The sequence below is a fragment of the Rhinolophus sinicus genome, chromosome 2 (genome assembly GCF_057876585.1).
Source record: "Rhinolophus sinicus isolate RSI-liver-muscle chromosome 2, RSI-T2T, whole genome shotgun sequence".
Lineage (NCBI taxonomy): Eukaryota > Metazoa > Chordata > Mammalia > Chiroptera > Rhinolophidae > Rhinolophus > Rhinolophus sinicus.
Window position 1 is genome coordinate 54,763,693 of NC_142502.1, and position 26,970 is coordinate 54,790,662.

At 36.3% G+C, this 26,970-nt stretch overlaps 1 long non-coding RNA gene across 2 annotated transcripts in view; it reads right to left on the bottom strand.

The window, feature by feature from the left end:
* Positions 1 to 551: 551 nt before the first annotated feature.
* Positions 552 to 26,970, bottom strand: part of LOC109453591 (uncharacterized) — an 876,632-nt gene continuing 850,213 nt past the window's right edge. For both annotated transcript variants that reach the window (XR_012496692.2, XR_012496688.2), the window contains one exon: positions 552 to 10,065. This is a non-coding gene — a long non-coding RNA (uncharacterized LOC109453591). The remainder of the gene's footprint in view (positions 10,066 to 26,970) is intronic.

Consider the following 26,970-nt stretch of genomic DNA (forward strand, 5'->3'; position numbering starts at 1 on the left):
AATAGAAAATACTAAGGTGTCTATATATTATTTTGAATGACCTCAATAATGTAGCAAATTGCAAATGTAACCTTGAGAATTGAAAGGGGAGAATTACGAAAGTATTGAAGATTTTTAGAAGTAGAAATTGACCAATTAAAAATCCTGTGCAATAGCCTCCTACTTCTTTAGTAAGCTATTGATTAGATGAAGAAAATTATTGAAAAGGACACCAAATAGAAAGATCAGTCTGTCTGCTGGTATCTATCTATCCATCCATTCATCCGTCCATCCATTCATCTATCATGACAAAAGAAATATTAACAACTTTCCATGCATTATCTCACATTTTTTAAAAGTCCTTTTCTCAAGTACTAATTTTAACAAAAATTTACAAAATGTAAAAGATTAACGAAACTTTAACATCTATAAAGAAAACATATTTATAAACAAGTGAGACTCCCACAGGAATTTTTCCAGGAAAGCAATTGTATCTCACAGATAACAACATTGAAAAGCAATGTGTTCTTCAGCTCATTTATTTTAACACTGAGATGCAGCATTTAATTCAACCTTAAGACACAACTGACCATTCTATTTCAAAAAAATAACAAAATTCGATGTTTTCAGACATACATTTGTTGTGTCACTTTTATTTGGTTCACTGTGAGTAGTACATCTTTATGGAAAGTGGCTCATTTTAGCACCCCAGAAATACTCTATAAATTCCCTATCTATGTAATGTAATTGTAAACTGAAACAAAAAGGGATCACATTTGAAAATAAGGTGGGGTAGAACAAAAAGAAGAAGAGTTTCATTCAGTGCTATGCCCTTGAATAATCAGGTTTCTAAAGCATATGCAGATAAAGCTAAGACCGTCTTTAAAATGTGCCGGACAGCTTTTCCTGACCTTTTCAGCAGAGGGCCTCTGAATGATAGGCCCACCCAGTAGCTCAAAACCTTTACACTTATGGCTCTTGGCTTCATTTATTTAAAATCAATACATAAATAATTGCATTTGATATTGGGCAGTGGGGGATTTATTTCAGAATCTTTTAAAATAGGAAACATTCTGTTTGAAAGAAAATGGATTAGATTAATCATGCTCTTCTGGGGTCCCCCAGACATTTCTGCTGAGACTGTCTCTCCCAGTGTAGTAATGGTTCTGTAAGCACTTGTCAACACTATCCCACAGCTAAATCATTTGCATTGTTGTGTTTGGATTGCAGAAGCTCAAAGCTATAAGCTTTATTTGCTTTGAACTATAATTACTTCAAGTTAGTATATTAACGATAAACAATATATACTAATAGGAGCCATTGATAACAAGAAGGTTGGTAAACAGGATTTTCTCCTATGTCTAAGTTTCCTATAGATACGTAAGTCTTATGATCTGACATCCCTACTCAGAGCTTTTGACTAAAAGTTGTCACTAAAAATATGACTGCTGAGAATTCTGTTAATCCTTATACTTTCAGCATAAGTAGTTATGTTTGGAGGTAATAGAGCAGTGATTAAGAGTTCAGACGTTAGCAATAGACAGCACATTGGTAGAAATCTACATGTTTCACTCGTTGGCTTTGCAACCTTGGGCCAGTTACCTAATTTTTCTCCTGGGTAGGATGAGTTCAGTACTAGCATCACCTTAGAGAGAGGTCATGAAGTTTAAATTAGATAATGTATGTAGAACACTTCCTATAGTGCCCATCATAGAGTAAGAGCTCAGTAAGTTGGGAGCTAATACAATTACTTCAACCTTGTTAGGCTACAGATACAAATTCATGCAATAAACTGTAATGTTAAAATATACTTAAGGTGAGTTTGAGACAGTGAAAGAACAAATCCCCCAGATGCTTAAACTATGCTTAATTCTAGGGGCAGACACCTTTGCATTGGAGGCATTGATGGGCAAACATATGGAAGAATGTCACTGAGTAATGGCAGGAATTCTTCCAGGGGATACTCAGTCTTAAACAGATTCTGGTTTCAGACTAAAGCTCCAGAGAGATGTAGTTGAGCATGCTAAAACTCAAAGTAAGCCACTTGGGAGAGTAACATCACCTATAGAACATACGGTTTCGTAGTAATAGAACTCAGTAGTAATAGAAAGAATTAAGGTAAACCAAAGACAATTGCTATAACTGAAGACTGTGCAGTTGGAACACAGGGCTTTTCTTTAAGAAGTAGCTTAGAGAAGTAGAGGTGAGAAGACTGACAACCCTCTACAGTACTTTGTAGTTAAGCGCTAAGACTTTGGACCCAGGACAACTTGGGTTTGCTTTTCCACTCTACCACTTACTGGCTATGTGACTTTGTGCAAATTATTTAACCTTTCTGAATCGCAGTGTCTCATCTATAAAGTAAGGATAATAATGCCAATTGTATACAGTTGTGCTAAAGATTAAGTAGAATAGTGACTAGAAATTACCTTGTAGAGTTTCAGTTTATTATGAGCTCTGTATCTAGTAGCAATTATTACTTGGCATTTATCACATCGGCATTGTTATAAGGAAATAAATATCTGTTCATTCATTAGTGGATATCAATTGAGGAATTGTGTGACAGGCAGCATGCTGGTCTCATCAGAAAAAAAAAATACTCTTCTGTACCTAAGGATGTTATAATAGAGAATCTACAGAAATGAAGAAAAAGGAATTTCTAAGTGGACTTGGGGACTTCAGGCCAGGCTTATTAAAGGAGTTAAGCTTAAATTAAGAGTGGACAAATGAATAACAGGGGGCTTGGAGACTTAGTTCCAGAGCGTCTTCCTGAGAGTGGGGACAACATTTACAGATGAAGCATGAGTGTGGGGTATGTTTGGGGTGGGGATACTGAACCTGACCAACACAGATCGGAATAGAAGGAAAACACAAAAATAAGATTTTAAATGCCAAAGGGGTCTAACCCCAGGACATAAGTTCTATTTGTGCTTGTCTTAAGTCTTCATTAATTAGTGGGAATAACAAATTCACTTGCCAAGACACAGACTGACCACTTAGCCTTTAGACTGAAAAATAAGTGTGACAATTATTGAGAAACAGTAATCTTCTTTTTCTCATTTTCCATGTTGTATTAATTTGATCTTTATCCTGCCTTCAACATCATTCTCATATTCCTACACTTATAAAAGAGAGAAATTCAAGGAAGAGGGGATAGTAAAGAAACATTTTGCAACTTAGCAAGATATAAGTAAAGGTATCGTATTAAAATACTGGTTATAAATGTACTGTATATATATATTTATGTCGGTATTATGTATATAGATCATTGTATACAGGCTTGATTTTCCAGGAGTAAACTTGCTTCTGTTTTCATTTCTTTAAATAAATTTATGGATAAATTAAATTGGTACCCAATTTCATGCTGAGCTGTACATATGATACCACATGAAATCTCAAACGACGATAAGTAACATTGTTCATTTCACATATGTAAGTTGTGAAACTCAGAAAGATAATGTAATTTGTCCAGTTTCAAAAAATTAAGGAGCAGAACCTTTGGAACCTAAATCCGACAGATGTGAGCCTGAGACCTGCTCTCTGTGTGACATTAGGCAGTGCTTTGCTGACACACAGGAGGGGCTGAGCCAAGAAGAGCCCACCAGCACTTCCTGCCAGAGTCCGAGTACCTGAATTGGCTTCCTAGATAAAGTAAGACCTACATTAAACAGGGTCTTATTAAACAACTGCTTTCTTTAGAACCATTTATCTCAGTTAATTTGACCCAGTGCTTCTCCAATGTTTGAAGAGTTAAAAGTGTTTTGTCTAATGATGTAATTATGTTATAAAGAGATAATTAAAACAGTGGGTATAAAAAAATAAAGCACTTGAGATTTTAACAAAAATAAAATGAACAAAGTGTCTTACTCTTGTTTATACCTCCAAATATTCCAAAGTAAAGTAAGAAATGTGCCATGGAAACTCAAGCATTAATCAAAGCAGCCATTGCCTTGTAAATGGAGCCATTAGAGTACTCCACTTAAGATGGACAGTCACCTGTTGCTTCCATTTTATTGTGTAAAAAAGCAATGTACAGTGTGTGTCTGAATATAAGCGTCTGTAGTTAACTGATTTCCAAATGTCACAATGCGAGTTCGAATTCCTATAAAATGTTAGTGTATTAGTAGTCATAACATATTTCAAAATCATCCAGGAACAGAAATAGAGTCAGCTATATTATTAATTAACTCTACCATCGTGGTCCATCTAGGATAACAATAAGGCCAAACCTACTTGTCAACTCCATTGCTAGTACGCTATTCCAATCAAGATATCTATATTAGATGAATAAGTTAATAACTATCAATGAGTCAGATTTTGGAAAACATTGTACAACAAATGAGCATGTGACACAGAGTAACTTCAAAAATTCCATAAATACAGTGGAGCCTAAATATATAAACATTGAAGGTGCTTTCTGATAGTATTCTTAAAATTAAGAGGAGCATGTAATCTGCATTGTAAATTGAGAAGAAGATAATACACCCAAACCGATGTGTTGTGTGAGTAAGAAACTACAGTGAAAGATAACATGAGACAAAAGTAACAAAGAAGTTGTAATAAGGAGAAGAGGCTCTTGGGGAGAAAAGCCTCCAGCTGTTCTTAGCTTTGGTTAGTAAAGTGCTCTGAACACAGTAGGGACACAATCAATGCTGTGACCAATGGGCTCATAAATGTGCAGCATCTTGAAATTAATGATAACTTTAACATGTCTGAGGCCTTGAACTTATCTCATAAATTGGTCTTTGGAAAGAATAAAAGAAGAAAAATATTGTGTAATCAGGAAGTAATGAAGATCTTGTAAAAATAGCTAGCTACAAAAGCAAGCTAAGTGAGTCCTTGGAAAGTCGGCGTATCTACAAATCAGCAGGTCCAGATGATACACCTTCTATCTGTGGGATGAAAGAAACTGGCAAGCATGCTAAGTGCATCATTTACAGTTATTTTTGAAAAACTGTGGGGATCTAGGGAGCTACAAGAGATGAAAGGGAAAGAAAATATAACACTCTACTTAAATTTACAAAAGAGATGAAAATGACCTCCAGAAAACTCAACAATAATTAAAGTTAAGGAAAAGGGGGATTTTCTAATGGCCTATATACAGATAACATTTTGAGAATATATTCATATCCAGAGAGAATCATTTTTAAGATTAAAATATAAAAGGACATTGAATACAAAAGATTCTGAATGGAGTAACATTTCAAAAGGAGGTGATTTGTTTGCTTATAATTGTTGAGCAAAACAATTTTCTAAAATGAACTCTTATTACTTAAGCAAAAAAAAAAAAGTTGGAGAATGGTAAATAGTAATTACGAGCATGGAGTTATTTCAAAAATACTAAGGAAATGTGACAGTCTTTAATGTCATTTTTATGTAGATAAAATCATTGTTTTCATTGAAAAAAAGTTAATAGAATGCCTCTTATGTACTAAATGAGTGCTATATGCTGGGAGCGAAAGGATGAACAAGGCTGGCCCCCTGACCAATTACACAGGAGAAGAGCTTAATTAGCACAGGACTTCCACATAGTAAGCACTTAATAATGTTGACTACAATTATTATTATCAGTTATTCATTCTCAAAAATATCTTTACTTAGTGGAGAAGTTCTACTAGTTATCCTGTTTAGTCCGATCATCACCTTAATAACTAGATCGTGAGAGATAAAGGGGAATTCTGTGAAATTTTAAATGGCTTAGGGATGAGATGCAGTAGCAGCCTAACCCTTCCTCCTCCCTCCAGGAATGGTGACTCGTGGCTTCACTCAGTTCTGTGACCTTTTTTCACATTTCACTTATATAATCAGGAAAACTCTTACACGTGATGTGCATATAGACCATATATTTCTTCCCTGGATTCCTACAGGAACTGGGGAACTCTAGCTTTAGTTTATGATGCTAAAGCCCTGTTTTGTACTGTAGACACGAATATCCATTTCAGAAATGCACTTAGCATTGAATGAAATTTCTTCTTAGTCGTTTTATGTTTTTTCCCCATATTTTGTACAGTTGTGTCAACAGAAGGTATCCTGAACCTTGACATTTGCTAATGTTTCATCATCGAGATAGAGTATAATATGCCTTTCCTTTGTTTGAGTGTATTTTATTGATATGAATTAAAATGAGTTTTTCATATTTTTAAATTTCCTATTTTGGTACAGGTATATCCTGGACCTTAGAATAAGGCAATTTGTGCATTGAAATGAATAATTGGTGAGATCATTTAAAGCAGATTGTATTAAATAATCTGTGAATTTTTTGTGAAATGTTTATTTTACATAGGAATTTTTATGCTCGTAATTTTGTTGGTTATAAACAGTAAAGAACTTGTGATTGTTGTGATACAGAGGATGCCAAAAAAATGTATACACATTTTAAGAAAGGAAATAAATATATTAAACTTATAATACTCAGTATATACTGATAACAAAAGATGAATATAAGTCATGTGTATACTTTTTCTTTTTGGCATCCCTCGTATATAAATGAATGTTATCATTTGCTGAGGCCTTACTGTAAGCCAGGTACTGTGTTAAGTAGTAAGCATATTACTTAGTTTTCAAACAGCCTTTCAAGTTTATCTCATTGTTACGAACCTGCATAAGAAAATGTTGACATTCTGTCTTATTCAGAAACCTTGGCTCTTAAGTTCTGTGTTGCTAAAGCCTTCATGAAGTTGCCAAGTACAGATTCTCAGGATTATTGTCCTGAAATACATTATAAGGTGAGGGGGAGGGAAGAGTATATCTTAGTCTAATTCTGAAAGGACAGACACAACAAATGAATACTTGATTTCAAATAGAGATAAATGAAGATGTATGTAAATGCTCATACAACAATGGATTGGAAGTGTGAGGTTCTGAAACCACAAACGACTAAAGAACCAAAAAGAGAGAAGCTAGCATTCTCTGTGCTAGGCCTTGGGGCATATTTTTAGCTACTCAAGAACCATGCAAGATAAGCATTTCACTATTTCCTTGACACTATGATGCCACTGATTATGACATCCAATACTTTTAAAAATAGCATTTTTTTTTCAGGGAAAAGCTGTACATCAAATATACACACGGACTATAAGGTTCATCCCAATGATATAACTAAAATGTGGGGAAAATTTTTCATAGAACTGAGTAATTACAGTATAGTCTTCATTTTAACAGCTGTGGAAACTGAAGTTCAAAGAGCTTAACTTTCCCAAAGTCATAAGCCTACTCTTAGTAGCAATAAGAGTTGGGATTTATTGAGCACATACTATATAGCAGTCACTGCTCTAAGCACTTTTCAGACATTAACTATTTAAAACCTCACAGTAACCCTCTGAAGTAGGTACTTTTCTGCTCCCTGTTTTACAGATGAGAGAAGTGAGATACAAAAGTTAAGAAATGGATGGCTCTGTGGTTGAGAATCACCAAGGGCCCGCATGCCTCTGACCCTACATGCTAAGCTGTCCTGGCCAGCCTGAGCATCCGTCAGGCCCTGCTCTCCAGTCTCCAGAGATGCTTCCATTCCTGAGAATGACTAATGTTAGGACCTAGTTCTTTCTCTCTGGTCCACTAAAATTAACCTTTCAATAACTGGATCCTATTTTGAGCCATGGCAGCAAGCTTTTTCCATTTTCAAAGTTGAAATCTAAATCTAAATAAATCTTAAATCCCTGTTAACTTTCCTTTCAATCATTCTTTATATTGCCAGAAAAGCAGTCATTCTAGAACATTTTGTCATTTCACTGATATGATTCCCCCAAATCTTTAATCTCCTAATTGCTAAGTTCTTTTTTTTTTTTTTTTAGCTTATTATTCCAGAGACTTTGAGATCTGGCTCAGACTTTTTATGACCTTGTCTTTCACTGCTTACTGGTGAAGATGACAGGATCTTGTGTCATGCTATTTGGATATGAATCCAAGTCATGCCATTTGCTAGCTGTGACTTTAGGCAATCATTTTTGTTTCCTGGATTTCTGTTTCTTTATCTGTACTACAATGCTACCCACCCTGTAATGAGCACTTACTTTGTGCCAACCATTGTTTATTATCATATTTAATCCTTACAACAGCCCTATTTTACTTAATAGGAACTGAGGTCTGGAGCAGTTTTGTTAAATGATCAATACAGTTAGTTGAGAGAAAGAGAGAGAGAGACTCAAGATTTGAGCTTAAATCCTTTGAGAACCTCGACTTGGAATCATTCCTGTTTATTGACTTCCATGACATGGGTTCAACAATATCATTAGGATATGGGCTGTGGGGGAGCAGAACCCCCTGCCTCCTTCACTGCTCTGTCACTATTGGGTTTCTGAGCATGTGCATGTGCAGTGCACATTTCAGAAGAGATTCTTTAAAGAAAATTTGTTGGAAAGCCCTGAGTTATAGCTGCCATTTGGGAGATAATCAAGCACTGTTTATATCAACTGTGTGCCTTAAAGAGAGAGGAATTGTGCCTGGCATTTAGCTGAGGTTCAATAAATACTTGTTGATGAATTCACTGAATAATAAATTCATATCAGGTCATTTACAAAAGTATTACAGACAGCTACTCTCTGAGTATCAACCTGTGTGAAAGATCCCCGGGGGGCAAGTCTGCACGATCCAGCTTAGTCCAGAATGACCTGCTTTTAAGACACTCTTGCTGTTCCTCTCACGTGAATCAGCAGACAAGGAAAAGACCGACCACAGCCTCTGCTCCACATTCAAACATCACATTGGTTGCTTCTTGTTCACTGATTCTGTCTGGGATGCCAGGGAGCTCAGAGCTAAATGTGGTGCACACAGAGCTTGTTACTCGTCATTTCTGGTATGATTATGTTCCCTCCTGCACTTCCTGACTCTGATGCATTTATCTTTATCTTAATGGTTTTCTCATACTTATATTTTTTATGCAAAGACACTTAAATTGTTTTTCAAAGTATGCAAGTTTACATATAATAGGCGAATAGATCATGAAATGTGTGTGAGTACTCGGCTTATTAATGTTGTATTCTCAGACTTCAGGCTCAGTCTGCTGAGGACCAAGGCACATATCCGATGTCTTTGTTCTCATTCATTGTCCTTGAGAGTGGACTTGTCTGTGTGAATGTTCTGTATTTCCTAGGTTCTTATAGAACTGTTGAAAACCAATTAAGAGAGTTTGCCGGGCAGTGCCTGCAACGTTCTGCTCATGTTTTTTATCACTCCTCAACGACCCCTGCTCATGTTAGTCATACTTTACACCATTTACAACTTTAACTAACCAAGCCACAAGCCAGTAGGGCTAGTTCATTTTGAAATATGTAAACTCCTTACCACTGAGGAATATAAAGTTATTTTCATTCAGAGAAAATAAATTGCTTTGATCTAAAAACTACAGAGATACCACATTGTATCTGAACAACACAAAACATATTTTCCAAGTCAGCTATTTTTGGTTTCAAATTCCAGCTTAGCTTTTCACGGTATGTAACGTCTCTTTGCCTCAGTTTCCTAATCCTTAAAATTGTCTGATAATGGCCTCTTCATAGGGTGATGGTGAGAATTCATTTGAAATAATAGATGTGAAATAGGACAGTTTTCATATTTTCCTCTCTTGTTCCTTGCTATAGTATTGTGAATGGTCACATGCATTACATTCTACTTATGTAGTACATGAATCATCAAACACATTTTTTTCTGAATAAGAGATAAGAAAAGGAGTAGAAGTAGAGAAACTACATAAAGAGGACAATCTTTTCTTCCATATTTAAGAGATAATAAAGTTGATTCTGTTGCTTCTGGGGGAATAACAACGGGCAGTGGTTACTAGTTAGGAAGCAGCTTTCAACCCCACAGATGGAGGAAAACTGTAATAATGCTAGATTTCCAAACATTCAATGAGCTGGCTCTAAAATTGATGAGCTTCTCTTCATACAATGTGTTCACATGGATACTCATCTTCCAGAACTGAGGAGAGTCTTGCAAGTTGAGTGGGAGTTTAGACAACACGTCGTCTGAAGGGTGTCTCTAAGCACATATGCTGAATGTGAGAGCAATCTGACTGTGACATCTTTTCGGGGTTCCATGGCTCTGTTTATTATCTTCTTGAAGCTGCATCCTTGGTTGAATAGACCAATTTTCCTAGAGAAAAGAGGACCATTCTTCAGTCAAGGCTACATCTTAAGTTAAAGTTCTTAAATATATTCACATATTAAATGTTCATTGGGCTCCAGGCACAGTCCTAAATATGAAAGGAGGATTTAAAAAAAAGACATTTCCTCATCTGGCTATTATTTTATTTGTATATGTATATGTATACACACCTATATTTTCATCCAAAATTACAATTTTTTATGGAATGCCTTAAAATAGGTTTATGGTACTATTTTAGGCTCTGGTGATTTGCCAATACAGGCACTGCCTTCATATATTTTTACACCTAACTGGGAGAGACTGACAATAATATTTTATAAATAAACAGTATAATTTTATTTAACTTTTTTTTCATATTTAGAAAACCAAAATAAAGATTGGAAAATGTCAGTTTGAACTCCTTTTAAAACATAGGGCAAATCCCCCCTAAAATCCAGTCTCTGTGCAGGCTGCTGGACCACAGCTTCACCTTCCTCTCCCTCTCCTGACTCAAAAAGTGCAACATTTGTAGACTATCATCTTCAAGAAGCCTTTCTTGGTGGGGTCTAAACTATGATGGTTTTATCTACACCTTCTTCTGTGCTCAATATAATGTACATTCAGATAGGTAAACCAATCTGGCATGGTTCACCTCCATGCAGGTAGATGTGTTCTTCCGTTTTGCTTGATGAGCATTTATACAGCTGCTGTCCTTGGCAAGACCCAGACTTCAGTGGTAACCAGAGCTTAGAATTTCAAAGTTTTGAAGATGACAGATGATTACTGCATGGTGCCTGTTAGTTATCTCCAATTGTTCATCTCTTTTAAGTATATCTTTTGCCTGTACTTCAATATACATCAGAGGATAAATAAAGAGGAAAGGAAAAATGGGGTCACACTAATAATTAGACCTTATAATTACTGAGTGCTGACCACATGCCATGCTCCATGGTGTGTGCTTTATGTACTTTAGCTTAGGTAATCCTTATAAAAACCCCATGAGGTAAGCATTGTTATCTCCATTTGTACTGGAAGAAATCAAGACACTGTGTAAAGTAATGTGTCCAAGCTCATTCATTCAGAGAGTGCAAAACCAGCACAGACGCTCATGCCTCCCCATCCTATGCAGTGACTCTCCCCCACCTCCTTCCTGCTCCAGCCTTAGGATGAAAAGAGATGTGGACTTAAAGAGTGACTCTGTGTACCATGGCTACACAGAGCTACGTGCCCTAAAAGTGAGTCACTGCAGGTAGCGTTAGCCATATGCGTAGCCACACAGCTGTGACAGAAAAGTAGTTTTTCAAAGAAATAACATTGCAAGTTTTTCTTAAAAGGCTTTTCTTTAATGAATATACCTTTTTGTCTCACTAGGCTGTCAATTTCTTTCTGATTTTCCTCTCTGTGTTTACCTTAAAAAATACAATCTTTCATCTCCCCTGAATTGGTTTAGTAATTTAGAGGAAAAGTTGGCTGATAAATCATCTCTATATGGAAGAATGAAACATCTCTTAATTCAAGGAAAAAATATTTTAGGTGACTATCTGCTGACAAAAATTTTGTTACTTCTGAGAGGTTATCTGAAGAGAATTCACAATATAAATGATAGAGTGTAAAGTATTTCTAATCTTTGAAGAGAAGCCATCATTATCTGAATGATTTTATGTTAGTATTGAAAACCCAACAAAATAAAAGTTAGTATTTAGAGTATAACAACAGAATTGGGAAAATACAAGAAGGTAAGAAAGGGAAAAGGTAGAAGAAAGAAAGAACAGTTAATTTACAGATAAGAAGGAACTGTTATCCAAACCATCAATGGACACTTGAATCTACAGTTGTCGTTCTTACTCCACTTAAAACTTTTTGTTCAAAAGTGTATCCTAAGTTAGACTTTCCCTGACCACAGTATTTAAAATAACATCTGCATTTTCTATCCCTTTATCTTTAAAATTTTCCCAGTAATTAGTATTTGCTATTTTGCAAAATATTTAAGTATATTTTTCTCATGTATTTATTGTCAAATTTCCCATTAGAATATCAGTTTGTGAAATAGAGACTATATTTTATTCACTACTTTATCCACAACTCCTAAAAGTGAGCCTAGCATAGGCTAGGCACTCAGTCAAACACGTTGACTCAATCACTAGAATTTTTTTTAATCTCACATATTCTCAACACATAACCCTGGGTAACAAGTTGTAGTCCAATTTGTTGCACATACTCATGTATATGCACTCATATAAAAATCATTCTTCTTTTTCAGTAATAATCTGAGTGCCAGATTATCTTATGCAAAAAGATCTACATTATAGGTGCACAGAAGAAGTTGCAGTAATACAGATAGTATGATCCTAATTTCATATTAATAAAACTCAGAGCATAAGAAACAACAAAAGTAAGAGGAAGGACTGAGGGACTTGATCATCTTTCAAAAGATGGCTTGCTACAGTCTTTTTGACACCAGACTTCATTATTTTGAGGGGATGTCCAAGTTATAATTACAAAGGGATGAAACTTTAGTCATTGCATTCCATTTTTCACGGAATTTTAGACTTGATTCTATACTACATACTATATTCTGACTGTGTAACCTCTATGCTTCAGAGCCCAAAACACAAAGGATATTCTAATGCTTTGTCTAATACTGAACAGAAGGGCATGTCCACTTTCAGTCCATGGTCACATGCAGTGTGTTATAACAGTGGTCTTGGGCATGCTCTTCCTTGATACCTCTGATTGCATTAGTTATTTGATGTGAATCCTCTGATTCATAATGTTTGGGACTCTAATTATTGTCCTCATTATTTCAATGCAACCATGCAAATTAGTACAAGCTATACACTGGAGGTTTAAAAAAAAAAAAAAAAAACAAGACCAAGCCAAGAAGATATTGATGCATAAGTAGTAGGATTTCAACAACAGGAAATGGAACATGGCTCCTAGTGTCGATAGTGCTTAGATGTTATTGCTCATTGGCATTGGATCAATTGTCTCTGATAGGAAGAAGGAAATGGAGAGAAAGGCGCTTTCTAGGTTCTCCCGATGCTCCCATGTCCATCAGAATAAGACATGAAGAAATTCATTATATAAATTCATTGTCTAAATGTGATGATTATGAATGAACAAAATGCCAGAGAGGAACAAGGGGACAGAGCTTCAGAGCAACTAAGAAAAGACTGTAGCTAAGTTCTCATAGACTGCAGTGTGTTGGCAGTTGCCAGTACATTATCACTATGAAACATGCGTTTCACATCGAGGTTATGTAGAGGAAAGAGACCTGAGCTGAGGCCAGCACATCTAGAGTGGATTTCTCACTCACTGCTTCTAAGTCTTTGGCCCTCAGGCAGAGCTCATTTGTAACATCTGGACTGTAACGTCTATTTCACTGGGCAGTGGTAAGGATTATATGGGGTAAAATGTGGAAGTGCTTAGCATGGAGTTTAGCAGTGACTAGTCTGCATAAATGTCAGCTATCTCAGAAGGTACCTCCCATGCGATGAGTCTATTGAGGTGGAAATATAGTAGTCAGAGTGTGCTTTGTGGCTTCTGGAAATCAGATTTATAATTATAATTCACATATATGTGTGAATGTGTGTATCATTCTGGTGCCTGTGTCCCAAGAGTCAGAGAAATATGTCCTTCAATAGGGACTGCAAATAATGACTAAAATGTTAAGGGCCTTGAAGGCCAGGATTATGGTGTATGCCTTCTTGGTTGTTTTCCACACTACCTGGCAGTGTTAAATATTTAATGATTATGAAATGAACCAGATTTACTCAATAGAGGAAAAAACATGAAGAGTCTCTGATGAATATTTCCATAAATATTTCTGATTTACAGAAGATTGCCAAATCTTTAGGAGAAAAATCAACCTAGGCTATGTTACCGCTTGCGATAAGAAACAACACCCAAATCTTAGCAACATAGCACAGAGGTCTCCTTCATGTTCATGTTCCATGTCTATTGTGGGTCAGTTGTGGCTCTGCTCCTCTTCTTGTTCCAGGACCCACGCAGATGTAGTGTCCCTTTATTGGACTATTGCCAGACTAGCAGAAGAGGGATAAGAATGTGATAGACACACAGAACGATTTTCAAAACTTTTGATATGTCACATGCCACTCTGCGCACATTTCATTGGCCAAAGGAAATTATGTGGCCTCTTCTGACATAGAATCCTTTTTCTGGGAGGGGCACTGCCAGTTAAATGACTAAATCTGAAATCATGGGAAAGTAAAATCCAACCCAGGGGAGGACTGCAAGTACTCTGAATTATAATATAGTATACCAAAGTTAATAAAACAAAGAGCCAATCTGGAGACAAAAGAAAATCAAAGTAAAAAAGAAATTCCTACACTACCTGCCTGAACTGTAACATTCAAATCAAATTAACCTAAAAATAGTACATTTTACACGTGTAAGGATTTGTGGTGCCTCCAATGTGCATCTTGGTTACAGACTCGGTGGCTACTATCCTCCGATGCTATTTTTTAACCTTTTCTCAATTTACTGAAAGGCGTGTTCTCCATAGTTGAGCTACTAACAAGACCCATTTCATAAGAGGACCAGTGTGTCATCTTGATTACCAAAGAGGGAGGATGGACACGTCATCTCGAATATCACACTACTGAGCAGAGCCAACTACAGATGAGGACTTCAAATCTCTGAGCCCAAGCCAGTGTGTCTGTCTCCTTGCCAACTAACCATAGTTGAATAGTTAGCTTAAAATTGATTGATGGTAAGTAAAATACTTTTATGGCCTAAAAAGTGCGCACATTTTCTTCTATCTCATTAATGTCTATATCCTAAGAACTATGTCCCGTATCCTGTCTAGAATTGTTAGCTCTGATTTCCCTTTGAAATTTTAACCATTTGCCTCTTCACTACACTCCATGAACCAGATAATAAAAATGTCACTTATTTTGGTTTCTCTTATTAAAGTGTTTTGAAACTGGTTCACTCCTCCCCACCCCTTCTTCTCCTCCCCTCTGTTGTTGCTCACTCAGAACTTACAGGAATGCAACCATAGCCAAGATCTCCAAATGAGGTGTGATTGCTTTCCTTAGAAAATTACTTCACACTTTAATTATTTTTCTGACATTTTCACCAATAAACAATCACAAGTTTTCAAACAACCCAACATAGAGTTTGAACTCTGAGCCTGGAGGTTAGGAAGCCTTTCATTTATCTCTGTCCACATGATCAGAGTTATTGGTTACTTGCTTTTCAATGAAGACCCATTACAGGAAAATTATATTCCGAGGTAGTCACATTTAATGAATTTTGCTTAATCTTTGCCTACATTTGATTTGCTAAATTTCACACTCATGGCATTTTCTTTTTTCTTTTTTTTTTAATTTTCATTGATAGAAGCTGCAAAATTGCCTGAAAAGCTATTGTAGTTCAATATGGTTGTCTCCCTTGACATTTACATGCACCTCAACTTTATTTATTTTTCTGCATAGTAGCTAGATGCCTGGCTGGAGAAATGAAGATCGCACATTCAGCAATTTATGCAATCCCAGACACGAGACTATTTTACTGTCTGATGAATAATTAGCAATATGCGTGAAGATAGAATATAGAGTAACTTGCCTGACTTTGGGCAAAAACAGATTAGAATGACAAATAGTCAGACTCTAGGGTCAAATGCTTTGCCAGTAGTTGCATATGTTTATGCCAAAATACATAAAGAAATGTCACTTCAGCACATGAGCGATGACAAACACTCCAAGTGAGGCTGCAGTTCATCAATCATTTCAAATGCGCAGATTGGGTTTACCTATATAAACAAAAGCAATAAAACTACTCAAAGCCTCACCTTAAACAATTCAAGCATGACACAAACACTGTTACTGCACAGTCAAGCCCCATTTTACTTGAGAAGCAGTCAGAAAGGACCCGACAAACTATGATTTATTAAGATTAATAAAGCCCATCTTCAATAAAAAAAGTTCTGCTAATATTTTGCATAAATATGGGAATCTCATTCAGCATCATAGCACATCAAAAAGCATATGTGGCAGGGAGTGTGATTAACGAACCTGAAAACTGGATTCACAGTCATTCTCAACAAAGTTTCCGGTTCAGGGTGTGGAGCATAGAGAAAGCTTGAAGCAAGAATCCACAACAGGTCAGTTGCTCTGAGCTCAGTTTTAATGATTCATTAAAAATAAGGTGAATTAATAAAACTATTACACATTTCCAAGACATTTTTTCCCTCCTTAGGATGGATGCTTTTGAACCATTGATTCTCTAAACCTTTGCTAATGTTTCAGGAGAATGAATACTATATGCATATTATTGTCACTCCTTGGTTAAAAGAAGGCTAAGAGGGTCAAGGCCATAGGTCATTGGGCAGAAGTGAAGTCAGATGTTCATTCAAGTTCACATACCATCTCTGTTCTTTGAGAAGGTGCATTGTAAGCATGAGAAATTATAATTTGCTCAATTACCTATGTTCTTATTCTCCTCTTGCACCTGTGCTGGGTCTGACACTAATGCTATGATTGGCTATTTAGAAACCACAAGAAGAAGTGTAAGGCAGTGATGCCAATGCTCTATAATTAAAGAAAATTCTGCTCAGAGGAAGCAACACAATCTAATCGTGATCAGTGAAGGCTCTTCTAAGTCGCCCCATAGAGAAATTAAATGGTTTGATTCCTGAAATGAGGAACTGGGTTTAGTTGAACTAGAAATGCTCACATTTAAACTTAAATTTAACAAAATTTGAGGAACTTTCTCTCCCCTTAATTTTACTGAAATTTTAAGATGAATAGAATGACAAGGGGAAGAGATCTCTGTTCAGAATATCAGAATGCTTTTGGCAAGTTTGTTTTGTTTGTTTGTATGTTTTATTTTGGCTAATTTTGTAGATTCAGAGGGGTTTAAAGATTTCAGAAATTTAACCCATATCTGAAATGAACCAAATGCCTTACCAGAGATCATTTTGTGGTCTTGCCTCCGGAGAAGTAGAAAAAAACTCAATGGGTTTCAAGATGTGTCTTTTAAAGTGCAGAAAACAAGACTGACCTGATGATAATGCTCAAACAGAAAAGTTGATTGAAATGAATTTGCCAAACTCTCTAAAATGATAGAAAAATGGGAAATGCATCTTTAGGGTTGACACAGAAATGCTACTTTAAAACGGCTACAGATTGATTGATTTGTCTAATTGGTCCTTCTTAGGCTAAATGTCCCAGGCCATCCACATTCCTTGAAAATAACAGTGCATTAAGAATCAAGGAACTGGGGCATAAACTAAGTTTTGCCACAAATTTAATAACCAGTTGGACATTTGCTGGGCAGAGATAAACTGAAAACGGACAAATTCAAAGATGAAACAAGACCCTGTCTCCAAAGAACTCACAGTTCAGCGAGGAAAAACTTATTACTATTTCCCTCAAAAATTGGAGTTACCATTTATAAAAAGAAGAGATTTGAGTCATGGAAAGCTTTGTGTAAACTTTGGCTTCATTACTGTCCGGACCCAATTACTGTGAAGCTTAAATTGCTTGTTTTCAGCCTCCTTTTTCCAAGTGTCATTAAATTTTAATTCAGCTCTCCCCCCCCAAAAACCTGTTTGTATCAAATTAAAAGGGCAAGTGGAATTTTTCTTGACAAGTCTAAGAAGACAAGTTCAGCTGATAGCTGATATGCACAGATATACACGTGCATGTGCAAACATATACACATATAATATATTTAATATCTATATATACTGTGGGTGCCATATAAATGTATACACATTTTAAGAAATGTTAACATTTTGGTCAACGTTGCTCAAGCTGTAGTTCTCTGTAACCAGAAGTGTCTGGACGCTGATGGTAACCACTTTGAGCTCCTCTTGTAATTGCAGAAGTCAAACATGACTTGTATTCGTCTTTTGTTCTCAGTATATATTAATACAGTTTTTTCCTTAAAATGTGTATACATTTTGATGTATATATATATGCGCATATATATATATATATATATATATATATATATATATATCAAAATGCTTTGTAGAAGATATTGATGATATAGGTAGAACCCAGTAACCTCTGTCTTAGTCTGACTTTCTCTAAAAAGCAGAGCCTTTTATTTGGGGCCAGATAATTGCTTGTTGTAGGGGCTGTTGTATATATTGTAGGAATTTTAGCAGCATCCTGGCCTCTACTCACTAGATATCAATCAAAACTGTCTCCTGACATTGCCAAGTATCCTCAAGAAATGGGAGGGGGGGGAGCAAAATCACCCACAGCTGAGAGCCACGGGCATAATGTGACACCCAGTAGGAGGAAATGTTAACCCATAGATATGTTATTAAGCTAATCACTGCTGAGGCAAGTGGGACTCTGTTTTACTGGGGACTCTCTGAAGTGTATAAGATACAACACTGGTTTATTCACCTGAAGGGTGGAAGAAGGCTGCATATATCCTTTTTGTCACATCTGTCCTTGGTGAAGGGTCATCCCATGGGGACTTGACTCATTATATTCCTTTGTGTTTGTGTCAGAATGGCTTGGTTGGTTCGCATGGGCATCATAAAAGTCATTAAATGAGCCCTGGGTCAAAAAGCAGTTCCACTGAGGCCAGGGGTTTTAGGCTACATCTGTGTGAAATCAGTTGCCACATCCATTTTTGGGGTAGAAAGTGGTTGAAGGGATGTACTGTCCTAATTGTGTCAGATGTAGCCAAAAGATACATTATGCTACTATTCAAGACACTGGTACTCCTGGAGGGGTGTAGTTGTGGGAACTGCAGGAAAACAAAACACTCTGGGCTGTAATTCAATGTTCTGGCCATTATTTTTCCTCTCTATGCATTTAGAAGACAGTAAAGTACATATGTGGGTGTATATGTATAATTTGGGAATTTTTCTCTCTAGAAAGCAAGAACAACTAGCTGGACCAAGGAGACACAGAAAATATTCACAAAGTAGAATGTGCCTAAAATAGAGATGCTGCATTAAAATTAATATTCGCCCTAGTCAATGACTTTGGATTTTGCCCTTTAATTCATGCATTTAAAATGTATTTAAACTGTAATATCAGGTAAGAGAAACACATGGAAATTGTGTCAAATTCTTACTGAGTAGTGAAATGTGAGGTGCATAAAAATAAGACAAAAAGGATGAAATCCAATTAAAATTTCACAGGAAATTTGCTGCAAGAATATATTTAGTAAAAAAGCCTAATCACAGTTTTTCAAGTAAAATGAAATTTACATTTGCATTTGAATGTTGTTTCTTTTTAACATAAAGCTTTAGTTCACAAGGTGCATGTTTAACTACATGTTATATATTTACAACGTTAAAAGACAAGAATGTATGCATATATAGATATACACATATGTATGCATTTATACACACACTAGAATTCTCTTCCACTTTTCATTTAGCTTATTAAAAATGAATACAAACAGACTCTGCGCTCCAGGACCCTCTAAGAGCTTATAGCCTGTAGCAGCTTTCAAGATAACAGCTTCTTCAACCAGAGGGGTTCTGACTTCTCGGTCAGACTGTTTGAAGTTTCCAAGGCTTGGGGAGAGGGTGGTCTTTTCAGAAAAAGCCAGTATTTCAAAGAAAAGACATACCTTTTTTCCCCCTCTTTAGTGCCAAGATTTGAAAATGCTCTGAAGAGGGGGAAAAAAGCCATCTTCCCTTTAAAATGCAGTATGCCTCTGAAGAGCCCCATCCCTCTGCTTGGCAGACTCCAGAGGCGCTCTCTGCCAAGACCTCTGCGCTCAGAGGCCCTGGGCCATATCCTGAACCAACTATTCAGGTTCTTCTCATAATAATGCCTGAAAATGAATTGTCATGAAAGAGTCCTGTGCTGCAGGAAGCTTATTTATCCAACACACAAATTGTGTTAGAATGATGTCCATTAAGGCCGATGTGAATTATTTATTCTTAAATACCTATAAACTACTTCTTCGATCTGTACTTCACAATTCTTATTTGAAGGAAGGATGTAATTTAAGTGTGATAAAACCATTGTAATACAATATATATATTTTTTTCTCCAAATCCCCAAAGCATCTACTGAAGATGATTATCCTTCAAAAGGAAGAGACCTGGTGTCTGAAACCTTGCCTGACCTTGGCCAAGCTACTTAACTTCTTGGACTTGAATTCTCTCATTTGTTGGATGAAGCCATGTCACAGGATTGTTGTGAAAATTAAATGATGTAATGTCTATTAAGTATTTGACACAGAGAAGGCATAGACCTGTGTTAGTTCCTTTCCCCATCATTTAGTCATTAAATAATAACTCTATATTGGCATCTCAAGCCTCATTTGTTAAATTTGTGAAACAGCAAAGAGCACCTACCTCAGAGGGCTGTGGAAAGAGTAAATGAAGGAACTGATGTAAGGGATTTGGCACGACCCTTGCTTTATAATAACTGCTATATGTACAGCAGGGTAGTGAGTGCAAAGGAAAAATTTAGGAAGACTGTGTACATTTCATTTTTCCTTCAAATTCCTTAGCCAATTGAAAATCCATCAACAATAAATATGTATGCTAGCAATTAAGTAGATCTCTTAAAATTTTATTTCAAATATGAGAAGAACTGGTTTTCCTAAAAATGATTGCAAAGCAAGCACCTGGGGAAAAACTAATTCTTCTCTCTACCTCAAATGGCAACACAATTTCTCTCTCTCTCTCTCTCTCTCTCTCTCTCTCTCTCTCTCTCTCTCTCTCTCCCCTTTTATCTTTGTCTCAGAGAGACAGAGGGGTCCCCTTGTAAGTCTTATATAAACAATATTTTATAAATTTCTGTAATCGATTATAGAGTTTTGACAAAAATTCATGCAGCACTCTAGCACGAAGAGAAGAAGATGGAGAAGGAGGATAAGGGGGAAAGAAACAAAGCCAGTGGTCACCACACCAATCTAGAAGAACTAAACCAAGGAGCAGAGACTTACAGAATAAAAATAAATGAAAATTAGCTCTATTTGTGCAAGATTGAAGCTAGAAAACCTGCAGACAAGAAAATCAAATCCGGTGGAGTCAAAGGTTCTTTCAGTCTTGTCTAGTATAGCTTGGACACAGGCAGCAGGCAGAGTCAGGGTTGGATTGCTCAGCCAATAAACACATTTTGTCAGGGACCCTTCCACACTCCACTCAGTGAGCAGTGGTAGAACTGGATCTCTTATAAAAGATTTGAGCTCAGCATTCAGACATAAAAATAAGAAAAAATGAGAAAGATGGCTGTCTTAGCTTGGGCTGCCATAACAAAATGCCATAGACATGGCAGCCTCAACAAGAAAAAAATCGCTTTCCCATAATTCTGGAAGCTGGGAAGTCTGAAATCAAGGTTCTAGCAGGGTTGGGTTCCTGGTGAGAACTCTCTTCTTGGCTCATGGATGGCCACCTTCTCTCTCTGTCCTGACATGGTGGAGAAAGGGAAATCTGGGGTCTCTTCCTCTTCATATAAAGCGTCAGCCCTATCAGTTAGGGCTCTAACCTTATGACCTCATTTAAACTTAATTACCCCCTCATAGTGCCTATCTCCAAATACAGTCATACTGAGGGGTAGGACTTCAACATATAATTTTTGGGGGATGGAGGGGTGGGCAGCATGCAATTCATTCCATAGCAATAGGGATTTAGAAAATTTGGGTCCAATTCCAGTTTGATAACTATCTATGTGTCCTTGAATTGATCATTTAAACTTTGTGAGCCTCACATTCCTCACCTGTAAAAAGGGATAGGATGGAGGTTTATTGTTTGTTGGGTGAGGATTTCCAAGGACGCTTTTAGCTTTAGTAAGTTCAGATTTCATCATTATGAATTTTGGTATAAACTGGCTTTACAGATTCTTGCAATCTAAATACCACATAGTTAGACTGCATGAATAAAGATTAATCTAAAATGTCTAAGAGATGATCAAGCTTAAAATAGAACAAGAGAAAAGGAGAGAAACTTTAGTAGATCAAATGGAAGAGCAAACACAAGTGTAATATTGCCAACAGCTGGAAGGGGTGGCGGCAGCAGCAGATGGACTGACCTAGCAGCTTCAAGATAAGATGTGATTGCTCGTTTAGCTAAAAAATATCTGGATTCTTGTTGCCAAAATTCTACCCTTTTTGAAGCAAAACAAAACAAAACAAAATGAAATAAAACAAACCCAAGTATTCCAATCAGTCTTTTTAGACAGGAACAAAAGTGTCATGATGTAGTTCCTAGTTTGATTCAGACCCACTCTCACCATTAATCTTTGAACGCATATCCTTATTAACAACAACTAATTCTTTGCAACTATCATTGTCAAACTTTGGTGATACTCAGATTACTTTCTACCCTTTCTAGTACTTTTAAAACAATAATAATAATGAAAAACTGCAAAACTATAGAACAACAGTTACGGTGAGCTTGTCAGAGAGACAGAGACAAAGATAGGGATAAATCATATTTAAGATAATTTAAAACTGGTGATCAAAGGAGTGATTTCTAGTTGATAGAAAAACTTTAAAACTTAAGCACTTTGGGTCCAGTGAAAAAAATATGACAGTAATTGTCATAGCAACTTTCTGTATTACACTGAATTCTACAGGATTAGAAATCCAAGAACATATTCAGTAAAGCCACTGTTATCTGTTTTATTATAGCTACCAGAATTCACTCCCAGAGCAACAGAACCAAGGTCACTGGCAGCCCTGAGGAAGTAGGAGAGACAAATCCTACAGACAAAGATGAGAAGCTCAGTAGTGCAGAATTACGGAATATTGGATGAATTTTCTCCACCCAGCATCCTAACTAGTGAGGAATACCTTCTTCCTCTTTAAGGTAACTTTTTTTTTTTTTTTTTTTGCCCTGGCATGGACAGAGAACATTTGCTTTAGCTTTTAAAAAAAATAAAAAAATGAAAAGAATGTGTGCTCTAATGGAAGAATCAAATTATATCAGAAAAGGAAGCACTTTAAGCTTTATTGCTGTAGATCACTCTGCCTCCAGCTGTGAAACTGATTGATGTTTAAAGCCCCTGAGGCATTGGCAGCTGTGGTGGCTGCTTCAAATAAGAAAAAAAAATGTGTGTGAGTGTGCATGTGGGTGTGAGTCAATGAGTGTAAGCGTTGTAGGTGGGGTAAGGAACTATACAGGTAAAATTTATTTTCATAACTTTCCTCTAAAGATTCTTCACATCTTTCTTCTCATATAGATGGACAGAAAGATACTTAGATTAGATGTTTAATAGATATTCAGACAGATAAATCGAAAAGTGTATATACAGAGGGTGCCAAGAAATGTATATGCATTTTAAGAAAGGAAAAAACTGTACTAAAATTGTAATACTCAATATATACCAACAACAAAAGATGAATAAAAGTCACGTTTGACTTCTGCAATTATAAGAGGTGCTCAAAGTGGTTACCATCAGTGTAATTTTAACACGTTGCATACGGATCACGAGAATCTTCACGAGGGATTTAAACCCCGCCGTATGCAACGTGTTAATAGTTTTTTCCTTTATTAAAATGTGTATACATTTTTTGGCACCCTCTGTATACTATATGTGTGGAATATAAGCACATATGTGGAATATATGTTTTATATACATATATATATATATATATATATATATATATATATATATATATATATATATATATATATATATATATATATGAGGGGGGGAGATCTGTGTGCTCAATTAGATGACTACTTACTTCTATACCACTAAGTGAAGGGTGGATGAGTAGTTAAAGCCAATAAGTGGTAAGGTTCTTGGTCTTATTTAATACACACTAACTTAATTCAGCATAGGATAAAATTCAATAAATACTTGCAAGTATAATTGAATTGAATTACAAAGATGCCTAGACTAGAAGCAATGGTTCTCTTTTGATTTCCCAATGCAAACATTAGACCCAAGGACTATTTATTATATGACAAAGAATAAGACATTGCTGAGAGGGACTATACTTCTATCAACTAACTGATATATTTGTTAAATTTACACCTTCCATCCAGCATTACAGCTGGAAACACATAGGTTGGGAGTGGAAAACTTTCTGTCCCATAATTTAGGTTGATGATCAAAAACAACATTTCATATTGGTTACATTTGCATAAAATATGTCAAGATTTTATCTACTGCCTAAAAAAAAACACCTACAAATGTCCTCCATGTCTCTACTTTTTTATGCTCAATCCAAGAGACCAAAGCTATGATATGACAAGGACACTTTCCTTTTTACTGAAGTAGTAATAGGAAAAAACAGAGTATTTGCATGTATGAGTATGTGGGAATCCTGGAACAGACACATCTGAAAAGGAAGAGATATAGTCTAGCACCAACGATGTAAACTTCTTTCAAAATAGGACTAAAGATATGTTTTTAAAAATGCTGTCAACTGGGTGAGGATCAAGTAGTATGAGATCGTTGGAACTCTTACTGTAGGATGAGTTTTTGAAATCTCAACCATTCATGAGAGTATAATAGTGTTTTTAATTGGACCTCTTAGTACTCTTCAGTGAGCACTTTTCCCAGAGAGAAAACCCTTCTAATCCCATTATAAGCCTGCGGTATTCCTTCCTGCTGTCTACTGAAGGCTTTCTGCTCATTGCCTTCAAAATTTTTCAACTTGCATTTTTTTTTTTTTTTTAATAATTTTATTCCTGCATGGTGAGTTAAATAGTTTAAATTGATTTCTGAGACCTATCAGCCTGGAAATTAAAAATTTATTAAGAACGTTTCAAAGGAATGCCTGTGCTTATTTTTTCTCACCCATAACTTTCATATTGTTTCAAGCTCTCCTCCCAGAGCTTGTAAACAGAGGCCTCAAAAGACTGTTGGAAGAGACATAAGCTGTTTTTATCATGAAAATAATTGTAAAGTTGTATCTTTGTTGCATAGACAAATATTGTTACTGCCTTCCTAGTGGCATAACTTAAATGGAGAAGCGTATGACCCTTGTGCAAGATGCATCTTTAATGATTTTGTTTCTTTTGTGAAATATTCTTTGTTCCTACACTGGATGTGTTAATTTAATTCTCTTGCAGTTCAGGTAATAATTCCCAGTTCTCTTTCTCCTAACTCTCCAATACAAACACTAACTCCCCATCATCCTTATGGGTTGGATCACGATCTGCCATGGCACATATCACCTGTTTCCTCCCTTCTGATCCGTAGTAGGGGAGAAATCAGTCTGACTCAGCCTCAACAAGTGCTTCCATATAAGAACTCCAGTGCTTCCATATAAGAGGGGTTACGGGTAGAAATCTAGAAGCAGAGAGAGCTACTTGTCTTATGTCTACATCTGTTCAGAAATACACTGTTTTAAATATGACCTTGCATTACGCGGCGTGTCTTTGGGGCTGGAGGGCTGATGCTACACCAAGATTCCGCTAGTTATCCTTGGAGACACTGGAACCCATGAGGCTGCACTTTTGAAACTATCCTCTTCTAAATCAGTACCCAGAACAAAACGCCATTAAGCTTGTTGACACTGAGTAATTTATAGTGATGTGAAGGAAATGTGGTGATACTGGGAAAATAAGTAATACAAGTGTACTAATTATGGAACGTGGAACTCTACTGTACTTTGTTTTCACCCTCATATATTGTTATTTCAAAGGTTTTCACATACATTATCTCATCAGATCATTTGTTCCTTCAAGAGGTATTCAACTACCTACTAGATTTAAGGCTTTCTGCTAGGAACTGGATATATACTAATGGACATGATATCAATATGTAATATAGGAAAGGTATGGTTCCAAGGTAGGAAAGTCATGGGGTGTATAGCATAGCAAGGTGGACAAATATTGGATAATTATTAGGTTGGTGCAAAAGTAATTACGGTTTTTGTAATTATTTTTAACCTTTTAAATGGCAATTACTTTTGCACCAACCTAATATATAGGGAACCATTTAATTATAATAATTATTGTTTTTGAGATGTTTGGGGAACCTGACCTAACTTTGTCTCTGTGGACACAGAAAAATTCTCTAAGGAAATAATACTTAACTAAGATCTTAAAGACAGAAGTGAACCTTTGCTGGTTGAAGGGCGGTGGTGGCGACGGTGGTAATATTTCAATCATAGGGAAACTATTTGTAACAGTCATACTCTATGATGTTCTAATAGATGCAGGTGACAAATTTGACCCGATTTCACCAGAACCTTTGCTCTTCTCCACCTCCAATCCCACTCTCTTTTCTCTCCACACCCTTTGAGTTTCAGCTACACATTAGGTAGCATTTATGGATTGCAAGCAATGTTTACTGATAATTAAAAACAAGACTTTATTGGAAGGAGATTGAGTAACTTCCAGAACTGAAGAAGTAGTCAAATAACCAGGACTCAGTTAAAGAATGACAGCAATTGTAGAGAATTAAATAGTAGCAACTCAGGCAGAATCCCTTTGAGCCCTTCCATTAAACGTCCCGCTTTCGAGGTATGACAATCAAGTTTGCAAACTTATCCTAGAAAAAGTGCTGCATATCTCATGGCTGAATATCACTATGGTCACCTTCGAAGTAGTCCCCTTGGGAAGCTATGCACTGATGCCAATGCCTAGTCCACCCTTCAATGCAATTTTAGAACTCTTTTTGTGGATTGGCCATCAGAGCTATTATATTGGTTATCATATTACCCTTGATGTCCTGAATGTCATCAAAATATCTTCCTTTCAATATTTGCTTTATCTTCAGGTGAAGAAAGAAGTCACTGGAGGCTAGATCAGGTGAGTAAAGAGGGTATTCCAATACAGCGAGTTGTTTACTGGCTATAAACTCCCTCCCAGACAGTGCCATGTGAACTGGTGCACTGCAGTGATGCAACAGCCATGAATTGTTGGTGAAAAGTTCAGGTTGTTTTTGTGTAACTTTTTCACACAGTCTTTTCAGCACTTCCAAATAGTAAACTTAGTTAACCGTCTGTCCAGTTGGTACAAATTCTAATGAATAATCCCTCTGATATAAAAAA